This window comes from Lynx canadensis, chromosome C1 (assembly GCF_007474595.2).
Source record: "Lynx canadensis isolate LIC74 chromosome C1, mLynCan4.pri.v2, whole genome shotgun sequence".
Taxonomy (NCBI): domain Eukaryota; kingdom Metazoa; phylum Chordata; class Mammalia; order Carnivora; family Felidae; genus Lynx; species Lynx canadensis.
In genome coordinates, this window is record NC_044310.1 from 129350196 (window position 1) to 129366934 (window position 16739).

Genomic DNA, 16739 nt, shown 5'->3' on the forward strand with positions numbered 1-16739 from the left:
ATATTTACTAAAAGAGTTTGCACTACATTTGCAAAGAGTTCAAGTATCGAAGACAAATTTGGGTAAACTTAAAAATATAATTTATAGGAAAGATATCAAGTGCTGACCGAATAAAGGGAAAACTGGAAAAGTAGGCTTTAAGGCTGCTAAAGGCTAGAAACTTCCAGTTATAAGATGAGTAAGTTCTAAGGGTTTAGTGTATAATATGGTGACTATAGTTAATGATATTATATTGTATACTTGAAATTTGTTAAGAGACTAAATCTTCAATATTCTCACCAAAAAAAAAAAAAAAAGCTTTATGAGGTGATGCCTATGTTGATTAACTCAATAATGGGAATCATTTCACAATATATACATCTCAAATAAACATATTGTATACTTTAAATATATTATAATTTTACTTGTCATAAAAAGGAAGAAAAACAACTAAGCTTTGAGAAAGAACAGGCAGAAACACAAATCAAAGCAGCTCAACAATGCAACTGGAACCTGGGTCCAAGTGCTGGAGTAAATGAGCTTCAAGCAACTTTTTTTTTGATTCAGCTCAAGATTCTAGGCAAGATTAATCAGCTTGAGTTCTGTACCTGGTTTTCAGTTAGGGCATGCAAGACACATACCTGACATTTATACTCAAAATTCCCATAAATGAAAAGAAGAAATTCCTTCAAAAGTCACAGAAGATTAAGAATTGTTGATGGTTGTTAGGCAGCCAAACAATAACACAGCAGTGTCTATTCTACAGTAGTGACTTCAGTGCCACAGCCTTGACCATGAGCACTGAGTAAGTTATTCCCAATTCTAGTATCTACATTCAGTGATGGAAGATTGGAAGGTTGCTTTTATTCAAAACTTTATAGAGATGACAAAAAATTTTACTGAGGTCAAATAACTCCATACATGGTAATGTTACCTAGAAACATGTTAAAATACAATGAACTAGAAAGGATACATAGTTTCTGAAACCTGTTTATCTCACATAGAATTTATGATAAACCTGGAACAAGGAGGTGAAGGGAGTGGTTTCTGCCAGAACAGACTCTCCTCTCTGGGTTCCATGATTTTCAATGCTGCGACACCTACTTCTGTTTTCGGGGCCCCACATCTTTGCTCCTGAACTTATTTAAAGTCAAAGTTTGCCTTCCATCAAATATTCTGTTACACTTATGGCAGCACTCTGCCTCTCAGACCTGAACTTTCTAATCTGTGGCTATGTCTTCTCTGATGACTACGTCTCTTCAGAGCATCAGTCATCTCTGGGCTGCAACTATGCAATACAGTACACCTTTTAAAAAGGAAATCACTTCTTTGTCATAACAACTGAACACTGATTCTCCTTTGTAAGGAAACTTGGATACCATGATAATTTCTGAAAAAGACCACTCAAAATCATTGATCTTTGTTCACTCCAGTCCTTGCACTGAAACCTCAGTGTTAGGTCAAAAACCTTATTTTAAATTATCTTTTGGGATGTTTACACTTCCTGGATGTTATTCTACTAATAAAATCAATAAAGTCAATCAAAATCCCACCTCCTTACTTGATAGTAAACATGACCTCCCCTGATGAGCAGAACAGCATTTGCTTCTTATATCTAAAGGTTAAGTCAAATTTAAAAACTCAAGTTTTTTATTTTGAGCAAATGTTCTTCACAATTAGCAATAATGGCATTACACAAATCCATTCAACAGGCAAACTCATTCAGATACTTGGAGTCTTATTTTACTGTTAACTCAAAATGACAGATCCATCAGGATCAATAAAAACATCCTATATAAACTCTACTAAAGTTTTTTTTCAGGGCAGACAGGATAGGCTTAGGCTATGCCACGGATTCCCAGATCTTACTGGCTCTCCTCGGCAAAAGTTTATGTCTCACTTTCACAGTGATGGTTGCAGATCCTAGCTGATCTCCAGGGCAACTGCCTTCCTTTGAGCTCCAGGAATTAAAGCTTTCTGGAGTCTTTGTGCTACACGTTTGCACATTCCCAACTCTAGACCCTCCTGTCTCTCTCTCTCTCTCTCTCTCTCTCTCTCTCTCTCTGAAATCTATCATTAGCCCTTAGAAATACAGCGGCCTCCCCTCATTAGCTCTCCCTTCCTCTCACATACTCCTCCCTCAGATACTCACATGTGTCATTTCCTCCTCCACATTCCGGAAGCTCCCAACTCAGATGCTCATCAACTGCTTAGTTACCTTGACTACTGCCACCTTCTTCTCTGCCAATTCTCCTTTGTCACCTATCCAATCTATTTAAAATTCCTCTGCCAAGATATTCTATTCATATAGCTAAGACCAAGACAGTTGTGTCTTCCCACCTATCTCTAACTTCCCTTTCCTCCCTGACTTCTAACTTCTGGCTACTTTTATTTTAATCTATCCAGCAACAAAAATTTACTAACTTGCTTGCAGGATTCTATAAACTATACTAGGAACTCTATTCAAGAAAAAATATGATGTGTTTTCTATCACTAAGCATATTGGGATGTATTGGGATGATAATATAAATGAAAAATAAAACTTAAATATATTTTTAGTCACTACTCTTTGGTAGTTCATGGCCATCAGATGGAGTTCAGTAAAGGGAGATAGAGGCTTAGACTTGAAAATTCTCAGAGCATTTAACTGAGTGGTTTTCAAACATGACCATTCATTAGAATCATCTAGAGATGTTAAAAAATATATATATTTCAAATTACTGACTCATCATCTCTACAGATGGAGGCACTGGAATCTGTAATTACATATGCAAAATATATAATGTATATGATATGGTTACTGTATGTATGTGCATATATGCATGTGTCTGTATGTATGTATAATGTATGTGTGTGTTTATAAACATATCTTCATACATTATAAGTAAAAATAAACACCTTCTCAACTGATTTTCTTGATTATTCATGTTTATGTTCCAAGTCTATTCCATTCTTATATTTTGTTAAATCAAAGCCAAAAATAAATTGCAGAAAAGTTTAAGTGCCTTAGCCAAATCACATAACTAATTACTGACAAAACTAGAAGCTCAAACTAGAAGCTAAAAGCAGGTTTCTTGACTCACTACTCCCCGCCCCCCCCCCCCCCCGCCACTCCTCCAATGCTATTTACTCCAAGAAGTTGGTTGGAAGATTTAGAACTTCAGCTGAACCTTGAATTGTGGATAGGTTTAATAAATGTGGGATATTTCAAGGGAAGTTTCTTCCCCACCTCTGATCCTATGCAACTAATTTAAATTCAATGCATATTTTGCATAATTATTGACAGGCTAACATATACAAGGCATGGACACAACAGAAGACAGAAAAATGAATGAGCACACTACCATCCCTCAGGGAGAATTTACCTTTGAGAAGATACTGCCTTTCAAAGTCCTTTTTAGCCTGGGGACTCCCTGGGGAGCTTTGTCAATAAGCAAATCCCTTTTGTCTACCTGAGACTACTGAATCACTATTTCTAGAGTGGGACACAGAAATATGTAGTATTAACATGCTTCTCAGTTGATTCTTAAGCATAGTAAATCCTGAGAAATATGGTGGTGGCAAATGAAGACCAAAAAATGGCACAGATGACAAGTAAGATAAAGGTTTTCAGCTCAGAGATGTAGAGTATTCTCCAATCTTGGAGTAAGGACAAAGCTATACAAACCGCAAATTAATAACTTTTCTTTAACACATTAAGAAACTGAGGTTGCAGGGCCACCAAGTAACCTGAAGTCTGGGGAGAAACAGTGTTTTCAGGGAGAAACAAGGCCAAGTATTTACTGACTTGAGGCAGACAATACTAGATACAATCTTAGCTGAAAAGAAGATGTAGCTAAAACATTTAAACAAATTGCTAGAGGATGAGAATGAACTAGCATGAGAGTGCCAACTCCTAAGGATCTCAGCTATAGAGGACTTTACACACTCTTGCAGTCTTGGACTCCATGAATCCCACCAGACACTCACAGGGAAGGTCAGGGAGAATCCTGAGAAGGCTTTTCTTGGGGTGCTGGTAGAGGAGGAAACACTAGCTGCTGCCAAAACCCTGGCTCAACCCATCACCTCTATGTCTCCTACAAAACAAAAGCCTTAATATGCAGGGGGAAGAACAAACGTGAAACCAATTACCTTAGGGCACTATTGGAAGCCCATTGCATTTGGGGGACAAAACAGAAGAAAGCAAGCTCTACCCCTCTGAGTGGGGCCAGAACTCCTACCAATTTTGAAATGGATAGACTTTGAGGGCATTATGCTAACTGAAATAAGATAGAGAAAAACAAATACCATATGATTTCACTTATATGCAGAATCTAAAAAAACTGAACTCACAGAAACAGAGAACAGACTGGTGGTTGCCTGAGATGGGGCGGGGCAGGGGGCAGCAGAGAGGTGGAGGAAATGGGTGAAGGTGTTTTAAAGAAAAAAAAAAAAAAAGTAAGTCCTGATCAAAACCCTGAACAAGAGCCTTCCAACCAACTGAGCCTAGTCAGCCAACAGAACTGAGAGAAATAAATAAAGTGGCTACTTTAAGCCCCAAAATAGAAAAAAGAATTGGTAGGGTCAAAGGCTATATCTCATCTTGAGAAACATTGAAATAGCCTATATCTAAAACTGGGTTAGTTGTAGGATTTTTATTCCTAAATCAACTTTCTCATAACCTTACATGCTTCATTTACATTTGATCAATTTGGAGTTCTTGTCCCTCCTTGGTAAGATTAAATCTGGTTGTTGAAAGATCTGGGTGCCTATTTATTTAGGATCTCTAAAAAGTATCATAATATGCATTCACTTTATGTCTTTAATAACCAAAAGTTTGCTTTATCAACAAAGTTTAATGAAGTCAAAATTAACTCACTGGGTTACTCTCTTCTAGTGCAGAACTGAGGTCTGTATATTAGGTAAACTGCCTAATCTAAAACATGTACATTTTATATTATCCCAGATGTTCTATCAAAGTTACTACTAATTTTATTGGATCATTTTTTTCTCCATATAGATGAAATTTTCTGAATGGCATTACCCTGTACTTCCTTCAACTAAGATTTATCTAATGACCTCAAAGAAATTCTTGTTAGGCTTTTGCTGTATATTTAGTTTTATTTCCCCTGGCCAACCTTCTTGATCTTCTAAACATAGATATTTAATAGTTTCCACTGAGTGGGAAAATAACTTCTAAAAAGGATTATTGCCCAATATACTAAAGGAGGATGTTTTTTCTAAGAATTTATTTTTAAGCAGATAATCCTTACTTTTAAAGTATAAAAAACCTTATATATATTCACCATTTGTGAAACTTTTAATTAATTTATTTATTTAGAGGGGAGGGACAGCGGGGGCAGAGAAAGACAATCCCAACCAAGGTACACAGTGGGGCTGGATCTCATGACCGCGAGATCATGACCTGAGCAGAAATCAAGAATCAGATGCTTAACCCACTAAGCCACCCAGGTGCCTCATATTTGTGGAACTTTAAACCTCTCCTAAGTCTAATTAAATGAGTAATGTATGTGGAAGCACTATAACTCTAAAGCACCATATAAAAAAGTTAATTTTATATTATTAATACACATGCTATTATAGCACCATACAAAAATGTTAATTTTATATTATTAATACACATACTATTATAATTCATTCTTTCAACAAATATTTTATTTAAAATTCTTGTTTAACAATTAGACATTTTCAAGTAATTTTCCCAACGTTTTCTTCTCGGTCTGCCTCCCAGATTGAGTCTGGTTCATTTCTATAGCCTCATAATTTAGCTTATCACCTGAAACATAGAAAGCACTCAATAAATATTTATTAAATGATTCCAGACATTCTCAGCTTCCTCCTTCCCTCTACTTCCAATGAAAACTAATATATTCTAAATTATGTTGTGGTAAAGTTACTCGGTAGCTCCCAGTTTCACTCCATAATGACCTGTAGTCTTGAAAAGAAAATTTCCCCTTTGAATAAGTTTAAACTTGTCTGCATTATTAAAATAATTAATGGATATTCACACTTTAAATTTTACATCTTCATTCAAACACCATCTTTTTAAATTTAATCATTAAAGGGCCACCATATGTTTAAAAGTCATCACGATTGTTTAGATAGGGAGAGACTGGTGCTCCCTCTGCTGGTTCTAGAGATAAAAAGGGAACTGGAAAACCCACTCCAGTCAGTCATCCTGGCAACAAGGGCTTCCTAACAACCTGAACTGAACTAACACACCACATTGATACCCATGCTTGTCAGATGAAAGATGTTATGGAAAGAGATGTCTGAAACTTAAGGTTAAAAGAGCTGTTGGTTAAAAACAAGAAAAAGAAACCTAGGAGAATAAAACAAAAAAATGTAAAATAAAAGTTGACAGATTCTCTTAAAATGATGTGTATAAAATAATAAAGACAGTTTCTTTCTTATTGTGAAGTTTTTAACTTGCATACCCAAAAGTAGCAATGTGGATTAACAAGCATTATCTCAGTTGATTCTTACAACAAATGCTGTAAATTAATGGGTCAGGGAACATCATCACTATTGTCCCTTCCGTCTCAAATGGAGGTATCACTACAAAGATACATAGCTCTTCTCCAGGGCCTGAAAACAATCCCATGACCACCTCTATGTTTTAGGTACTAATAATAACCAAATTCTAATGAACACTTATTATAGCCAGGCACTGAAACAAGCAGTTTACAAGCAATGCCTCATTTACTTCCCATAACAATTCTGTGAAGGAGGCACTATTATTATTCCCATCTTACAGATGAGGAAATTGAAACACAATCACTTTTCAGAGCCAAATTTTTATCCAAGAGTATGCCCCAAATCCAAAATAGGTCATGTGGAAAACACATCAAAGCCCACTCAAACACATGTGATATATTATTTGGAAATCATAGTACTCTTCGCAGAGTACCATGAAATATTGATATATTTAGTTCTATTGTATAAACTAGAAACACGTTTTCTAGAAGAAAATATTATTAGAAAATATATATAGGTACCAATCAAGTTTTTTTTAGAGTTTATTTATTTATTTTGAAACAGGGAGGGGCAGAGAGAGAGGGAGAGAGACAGAACCCCAACCAGGCTCTGCTTTGTCAGCACATAGCCTGACATGGGACTCGAACTCACAAACCATGAGATCATGACCTGAGCCAAGATCATGACCTGAGCTGAAATCAAGAGTTGGATGCTTAACCAACTGAGCCACCCAGGAACCCCATCCAACTAAGTTTTATCTATCTATCTATCTATCTATCTATCTATCTATCTATCTATCTATCTATCCACCCATCCACACACACACATTTATATTTATATAATTATTCTTATTTATATATTTATGTATAAATTATATATGACATATATCAAAATTATAAATATTATATATAATTTTAGAACTGGAAGTTTGTACCTTCCTTTGCCTATTTCAATTATACCCCACCCCCACCCTAACCAAATTATATTTACATTGCATATGTTTATTTTTTAATTTTTTTTCAATATATGAAGTTTATTGTCAAATTGGTTTCCATACAACACCCAGTGCTCATCCCAAAAGGTGCCCTCCTCAATACCCATCACCCACACTCCCCTCCCTCCCACCCCCCATCAACCCTCAGTTTGTTCTCAGTTTTTAAGAGTCTCTTATGCTTTGGCTCTCTCCCACTCTAACCTCTTTTTTTTTTTTCCTTCCCCTCCCCCATGGGTTTCTATTAAGTTTCTCAGGATCCACATAAGAGTGAAACCATATGGTATCTGTCTTTCTCTGTATGGCTTATTTTACTTAGCATAACACTCTCCAGTTCCATCCATGTTGCTACAAAGGGCCATATTTCATCCTTTCTCCTTGCCACGTAGTACTCCATTGTGTATATAAACCACAATTTCTTTATCCATTCATCAGTTGATGGACATTTAGGCTCTTTCCACAATTTGGCTATTGTTGAGAGTGCACACTGCATATGTTTAAATATACAAATATATTTCAGATTTGGAGAGGGACCTTATATCCCAGAATGCCTTCAACTCTAATAAGTACAGACACCCTATGCCTTACAGAATTATCACTTATTTCACTCACTGAATTTTGCAAAAGTTGAAAATTCTTCAGGATATATTTCAGCTATTTTCAAATCAGTCCTGGAAGACTTTCCACATCCTTTTATAAGATAAAAATTGGCATAAATTAAAATTTATTGAAACACCCCTAGCTTCTCCCCCATGATTAAGTACATGATTAAGCTTTGTATTTAGGCTTCACATATCTTCCTTTTAGGTGTTTAAATATGTTTTGCTGAAATCCTTCCTTTTCAAATTACTTTACATAACATGAGCCACTATCGTAAAAATTTGCACAGTAACAGAAATAATATGAGATTGAAATCAAAGACCTTTTACTGATCCTATTTTTTGGTTACATCATCCCCTCTGCTTTGCAGTGTTTCTCAACACAACTACTTTGAGTTTCTACAGGGAATGCAAATTTTTTAAGCATCTCTAAAATGATATGTGTTTCTATACTCCCAAACCACACAAAAATTTTCAGGAAAATGTTTTATCAAGTTAAAACCATATAAGATGAACCCAAATTACCTTATAAAGTGATGAAAAAGCTTGATTGGCTGTCCAATTTGCCATTTTCATGCTCATTGTTTACCCAGCTGCATGTACCACTGAGCAAACAATCAGCAGCAGTTACCAAGGTTTTACAATAATAACAAATTATGAGATAGAATCTTAGAATTCAGATAATTCAACCCATAAATTTAACTGTTTTCTGAGTATTTGGGAAAAAAGCAACTCAGTCAAATTTTGTAGCCAAACCCCAGTGTCTGCGGGAGGCTAGTTTGAGAACACATCTCTTTGGATTCAGATTTTGATCCTCCCAATCATCTAACTTTCCCTCCATTAATGCCCCAATAGAAAGGCAATACAAGAAATTAAACTATGCTGAATTGTTTTTAGTTTACGTTTATATTTGAATAAAATTAAATTGAATCAAGTACCCATGGACTGGCTCACAGGTGGCAGAGAATGGGAGAAAAAGCACTGACCACCCTACAATTGAGTTTAAAAAAACATCAACCAAACCTTTAAAGAATTGGTAAAGGTTGAGTGTGGGTAGTATGACAGTATGAAACCCCTGGCAGCCCCGGACATAAGAGGAATTGGTACTTACTCCCAGGCTCTTTTCCGTGGACCCCAGCAGGTGCTCATGAGAAAGATGATAGCACAGTAGACAACCCGAGAGAGTCCCTTGTGTGGTACGGGCCAGCTGGAAGACAGCGACTGCTGCTGTGGGGAAAGCATGAACCCCAGACACCCTGCCCAGACCATCCTCTCATAAGTAGCAAAACCTTAAACCTCTGTGACAGGGGCAGAGAAAACTATGTCACTACCAGGCACAGGTAAAGACCCACTGCTAATGGGAAAATGTAGAAGAAAAACTCCTTTGGCCCTGGAGGGGGGTCAGGAAACAGTATGGAGTCAGCCCCATGATATTATGTTAATGTGTTACAGGTGTGCTATCACTGCTGGAAGGACCAGGAAACACTATCCTGCAGTAGGACATCAGAGAGCCTATCCACTCCTCTTCCACCACCAATCCCCACCACTAACACACAATTATCAGAACAGCCAGCAACTTCACTCTTAGGTGTTTGCCCAAGAGAAATAAAAACTTATGTCCTCACAAAACCTGTACATGAATGTTTATAGAAGCCTCACTCATAATTGCTAAAAACTACCTAAATGGAAACAAACTAAACATCCATCAGCTGGCAAATGGATAATAAACTATGTCATAGCCAACTAGTGGAACACTACTCAACAATAAAAAGGAATAAAACTACTATTACATGTAACAACATGGAAGAATCTCAAATGCATTGAGTGAAAGAAGGAAGACACAAAGGCTACCTACTATATGCTTCTATTCCTATGACATTCTAGAAAGGCAAAACTATCCTGACAAAAAGAGTTCAATGGTTGCCTGGAGGCTGGAGGGGGACACTGACTACAAAAGAAACAAAGAACTTTGTGGGGAGCTAATCATCTTTATCCTAATCATGGTAGTGGTTGCATGACTGTATACATGTGTCAAGTTTATAAACAGGGTGAATTTTATTATAAGTAAATTATTTCTCAATAAATCTGACTAAAAAAATCAAGAGATATATATTTGAGACTCATTTCTGTCAGTCTAAGTGATTTCAAAAAAGATTCAGTTCACTTAAACCAGCTTTCAGGAAATATCTACTATATGCTGTGCCATGTTATATCTAAAAGGTGAATTAGTTGTGGCCCACTAAGAATACACAGAGTAAAGATACTTATTAATATATCTTCAGCAATTTATGGATTAAACCTGAAATCCTAATGCAAAAAACAAAATATCTAGAACTATGTGTTAAAGAATTACGTCATTTTAGAAGCCTGTGGGATACAATTCAAGAGGTTTTTAGAAGGAAATTTATAACCTAAAAGGCATTTACTGAAAAACATATATATATATATATATATATATGTTTAATATACCTATATATATATATATGTTTAATATACCTATATATATATATGTTTAATATATCTATATATATATAAGTTTAATATATGTATATGAATAAGTTTAACTCAAAAAGCAAAAAGAAAACAAAAACCCTCAAACGAAAGATGTAAGAGCAAAACAAATGACACTATGCATTCAAATAAGCTTAATAGATGAATAGATCACTTTGCTTGCTGCAGAAATATTTCTGTTTTTGGTATATAATATTTATTGTTACTGAGAATTTACATAGTACGCAGTCTTTCCTAAACTAATTTGGCCACTAAACCATGTGTATGTGTGTATGATTATACCTGTCTTAAATCTAATGACCCACAAGATAAATTTTAGTAAACACTGGTCTATTGGCTTAATTAAATTACTTAACTTTTCTGAGCTCCAATTTACCTCTCTAGAAGAAAAATGAAATATAATTTCTCTCTTTATTTATATCCTTAAAATCTAGTTGGTTATACAGAGGGGAAAGGTAAAACCAATATAAGAGATTCACAAATAAAATCACATGAAGTTACAAAGAGAAGTATTTGAAATAAGCACAAAAATAGCTGTGTTACATGAAAAGTTTCTATAAACAAAAAGAAAATGATATTCCATTAGAAAAGTGGAAAAGGGAAACTTATTTGGGAATTCATAGGAAATATGCATAAATTACTTTTATTTTTTTTAAGGGGGAAAAGCAGTAAAAATTGTAATGCTGAGAAAATAGTGCTGTAAATGAGGACCTTCCTCTTCTTTTTTGTCTAAATAGTTATTTACCTTAAATAGATGTATAACATAGAACACTCTTCTCTTCCATGCACATCTCTTCCAGGTGTTTTGGCAATGCTAGTGGGCTCCAATTCACTCAAACCATAAACATTTATCAGGGTCCTGAGAACAAATACACTCTCAAATTGGCTGAATTTGGTTTGTTTCCCTTACCATAATCTTTCCAACTTATAAATCAAACTCAGTATTATTACTCCTTAATGATTATAACCAAGCTACCACCACTATTTTTTTTTAATTTTTTCTTTTTTTTTTTTAATGTTTATTTATTTTTGAGACAGAGAGAGACAGAGCATGAATGAGGGAAGGTCAGAGAGAGAGGGAGACACAGAATCTGAAGCAGGCTCCAGGGTCTGAGCTGTCAGCACAGAGCCTGATGCGGGGCTCGAACCCACGACCCATGAGATCATGACCTGAGCCGAAGTCGGACGCCCAACCGACTGAGCCACCCAGGTGCCCCCACTATTTTTTTTTTTAATTTCAACTTTTTCCCCCCAGCACTCTTGTTAGCAATATACCAGGTTAAATGAGCAGTGCCATTTTAGCTAAACTAGTTCCACTTATTTGAAACATTGATTTAAGAAACAATTTTTAACGCTGCGCTATTTGAAACAATGAATAGGTGCTGCTGCTTATTAGGATAAAAAAATTGGAAACGAGGTGATAAAGTATTATTTATTTTCATGTGATCCCAACATATGCTAAAAAGGAAAAAAATAGAAAATCTATTCATTCTCTAATGGAAATGGCTTCATAAAACTAAAAAGATTTGGTAATACTGAGCAATAGTCCATGAGAAACTGGTTATCGTCAATAGTCAGTGCCTAGTTTGCTAGTTAATGAGGTGAGAAGAAACCAAGAGTGGTTAATATTCCTACAAACTGATCATAATCAAATCATTACATCATTAATTATGGAATTAAGGGGATTGTAACCATTAAAATAAAAATAAATATAAAATCACTGCCTTTGTTCTAAATGTGTTATGGCAAAGCTTATTTTCTAAAGCTAGATGGGGCTCCCAAAAGATGACACTTCTGCAGAAATTGCTTTTAAAAAAATCAGGTTGTGCAATTTTGATGATAGCACCTAAAAAATATTTATCCATGTTTTGCCATGTAAGTCAAGGAAAGAAAACTCTCAGCCAATTGATTAAGATATTTAAATTCCTAAAGATCATATATAGTCATAGGGAAAGTCATTACTAAGATAACCTCTTTTTACATTATATTGGAAACTTTATTAGATTTATAACTTGGTTCTCAATCCTTGTATTTTCAATAGGTAAATCAACAGTCTTAAGTCTATAACGTTGATATAGATATTGTTGTTTATTTATATGACACTAACAGATTTTATCTAATTACACTAATAATAATCTAACCTCACAACTATTGCCTATTTTCATTGGATTTGTCAATTTTTAGAGCACTTTTCTTTTGACAGAGTATGTGACTAAGAATTTAACCTAATGAAGATTATACATCTCCTATCAAGCCTTAAAAACCTAAAAGTCTCCACAAACTTTTTAATTCAAATTTACTTTTTCCTGTGTATAAGATAATCTATTTTGATTGCAAAATCTGAGAAGACCACAAAAGTATAGAGATAAAGAAGAAAAGGACCAGTATATTACAAATCAAAGGCAACTACTATTAACTGGTATTCTTTTTTGTATCTATCTCCTTTAAATACTTAAAATCACAGAAGAAAGATACCAATTTATTTTACACTATTTTCATTTAAAATGATTGAAAATAAGCACTTTCTATATCATTTCTAGCTGCACTGTATTGTATGGAATCAGTTAACCATAGCTTGTTTTACTATTACATTATTAATAGATTTTTTTAAGTATTTCTAAATTTTCACTATTATATCATGAAAGGTATCTTTGTGTAGGATAAAATAGTAACAAAGAATACAAGCAGAATTTGAAGCAGACAGATGTAAGTTCAAATCCTGGCCCAGCTACTTAGGAGTTTTGGTGAGAAGTGAATTATTCAAGTAAAGCCAGTCACATGGTAAGCAATCAATGAATTAAAGCTATTATAATGAGGCTTTTCTTAAATTTAAGAATTTTTTGTTTATCATTCATGCCCTGAGATTGGATTTTTGGTTAAACAATGTAAACATTTTTAAGAATTTTCATACATATTGTCAAATTATTCTCCAAAGTGGCAAACCAATTTAAGCTCTCATCAGTATTATATAAGAAGTGACCCGAGAAAAATTGAGTGTTCTCATATTTTTTAATTCAGTAGGTGAAAATGTTATCTCATTTCACTTTTATCTTTTTGAACATTTAGTAACATTATACTTTTTAAAGCATGCATTAATCATTTCTACCTACTAAATAAATTATCTGTTCATGTCTTGCACTCATTAACATATTGGAGTTGTATCAATTTATATAACTAACTGCCTTAAACATTAGGGATATTAGTATTATGTCATATGTGTAGTTAAATTTGTTCATAATACTGATACTGAGAAATTTTATATTTTCTACAGTCAAATCTATTATTCCTTTCCTTTATGAATTCTTCCTCCCTTATCCAGAAATTGGAAAATAATCACCTTTTATTTCTGGTAGGTCAAATTAACTTTGATATTCTAAAATTGCCTTTTTAATCTTTTTTTTTTAACGTTTATTTATTTTTGAGACAGAGAGAGGGAGAGCATGAACGGGGGAGGGTCAGAGAGAGGGAGACACAGAATCCGAAACAAGCTCCAGGCTCTGAGCTGTCAGCACAGAGCCCGACGCGGGGCTCGAACTCACGGACCGCGAGATCATGACTTGAGCCGAAGTCGGACGTCCAACCAACTGAGCCACCCAGGCACCCCTGCCTTTTTAATCTTGATAAAACAGACTTTGGTTTATGCTGTTAAATGAGAATCCAAATTTAATTTTTCTTCAAGTAGCTAAACACTTGCCCAAATAAGATTTATTAAGCAATCTTTCTCTTACTCATTGATCTACAATGTCTCCATTATGATGTGTAAAACTTTTACACAGAATAAAGTTTAATTTTACAAGGCACCAAAATTAATCAAAGATATTATCCATTGTACCTGATCTGCTTTTGGAAGAGGAGCTGCTATTAAAGATCCCTGAGGCAACCCTCACCCATAATTATCTCCCACACCCACTGGCCTTAGGAGATTGCCAAGACCAAAGAGGATGCTGCACAAAGGAGAATAAAGAGTAACTGAAAACAAATCAACATTTTAATTTATGGTCATTCCTTTCCTCTCACTGTGCCCACAATAAGCCTGCATCATTAATGGAATGAAATAAAATGCAGGCAACATTTATCAATCACATATAGTGTTCCAGGTCCTTGTATCCCCTCCGCCTCTCCAGAAGTAGACATTCTTTTCCTAATTTTGCAGTTATAGAAACACATTCCGCAGTTTTAACGAAGCTTCCCAATACCACACAATTAATAAGTAACCAAAATAGGATTTGAAACTAGACCACTCTGAATTAAAAATCATATTTATTTTTAAAAAAGAAAAGAAAAAGCCCTTAGTTGGAATCAATCTCTCTGTCTCTCTCCCTCTCCCTCACCCAGATCATTTCTTTTCCTGAAATATTATCTCAATATCAGCGATAATTTGAAGCTTTTATACTCTTCAAGGTTAATTTTGCATGTGAAGTTGAAAGGGGGGGAGGATGGAACTCATGGCTGGGATATAGGAACCCTGCTACAAAGGGTGTGGACTGTTGCACAGAAGGTTAGAATAGGATGTGACCACGTTTCAGCAGATTGCCAACGTCAATGAGGACAACATTAGGACCAGATAATAACTAGCTATAACTTAAAGGGTCAAGTACTATGTGAAACAGAATACTAACAGTGGACTTTCCCTCATTACTAGTGCCATCAATAACCATGGTTCAGGGCCCTCAGAACCTCAACCTGGGAAGAGGAAGAAAAAGAAAGTAAAACAATCCTGACTGTGACAATTTCCAACACGAAGTGACAAATAGTAAATAAATTTGATCAAATGTTTAGATTTCATTTTCTGTGTCATGAAGAATGGGGGTTGAGTTTCAAAAACTTAAATGAGCTGTAGAAAATAATTGTAAAATTTACAACAGACACCATGGAATTGAGCCCCAGTCACACTAGGTTAAAAGAGGAGATTACTGAGGACTTAGAGGCACAGCCAGCCTGCAGGTCTACTGGAAGTGAGAATAAGAAGGTGGAAAAGCAAGCTTCCCTCTGTCCCACGGGGACCCCATTCCTCCTTCTTGTCTTCTCCTAGCTGATACTTGCTGCTCTGCCTCTCGGCCTCATCCTAGATCAAAGAAAGAATTTCTCTGCTGCTCCCCATAAGTGCTCAGTGTCAGTCAAGGAGTCTCCAGCTCATAATACCAGTGGCTCCTGCCATTCCAAATCCCATTTCCTCATTCCTTGCTTGACATTTCTGACTTAATGCACTCCTACTGATTTCTTACTCATCTCAGACTTTCTTTCTCTCTGCCAGCACTTTTTTGTCTATCTTATACTCCAATGTAAATGTCATCTGCATTGTCATTTGGTGTTGTGTGTGTGTGTGTGTGTGTGTGTGCATGCGTATGTGTATGGATACACATGTGTATGGTATATATAACACTAGATTTATGGATTATATGAGGTGGATACAATTCTCAGTCCAAATCTCATATTTTGTAAGAAGTTATAACATATGTCTTTTTCTATAATTCAGTTCACTTTCTATTTCGAGTCCCCATTCTGCTACAGTGGTAGAAACTCGGTATTAACCGGTTCATGCCCACATTGTTCCCTACCCCTAGGATTATGCCAACGTTTTGGGACATGTGTAGTGCCAAGAACTATGGCCATGGAAAATCTTCTATTTGCTACTCCAGATTCATTCTCACCTCACCTCCACCCCAGCAATTTGTCCTGGAGCCTGAATTAAAGGGAGCACGTCGACAGGGTTCCCTTCTTTCTGCTCCAGACAGAATCAGTCTTCTCTATATGATTCTTTTTCTTCTGGTTTCTAATGTCATGCTCTCCCTTCAGCCTTTCAGGCCTAGCAGAGCTAACAGTGCTAGCCCCAGGTTCCTGCACTCTACACTGTACTCACACATTTGTAATCATTCCTTTGGTAAATAATCCCTCCCCCAGCTAGTCCTCTGTGAGGATGCCAGTGGTTTCTTGCTGAGATACAGTTCCAGATGTCCATTTTCCATATAGAGATTCTGAGACATCTTTCATTCTGTCTGGCTCCTAGTTGTCAGATCACAAGGTTTCCACAGCAACTTTCCTCATGTTTGTTGTCCACTTCGACCTGCAGGTCTTGTAACTCTCCCTACTATGTTTCTGTGCTGCACCAGGGACTAGGAATGCCTGTGGGTTTGTCAAGATCCCCTCTGCTTAGACTTTGTGTGCACTCACTCTGTCTGTGC

General features: G+C 35.7%; 1 long non-coding RNA gene across 1 annotated transcript; it reads right to left on the minus strand.

Moving 5' to 3' along the window:
• Positions 1-5654: 5654 nt before the first annotated feature.
• On the minus strand, positions 5655-11599 carry LOC115520018. The gene is made up of 3 exons (XR_003970669.1): positions 11303-11599; positions 8060-9253; positions 5655-5755 (listed from the first exon to the last, which is right to left on the minus strand). It is a non-coding gene; the product is annotated as an uncharacterized LOC115520018 (long non-coding RNA).
• Positions 11600-16739: the final 5140 nt, after the last annotated feature.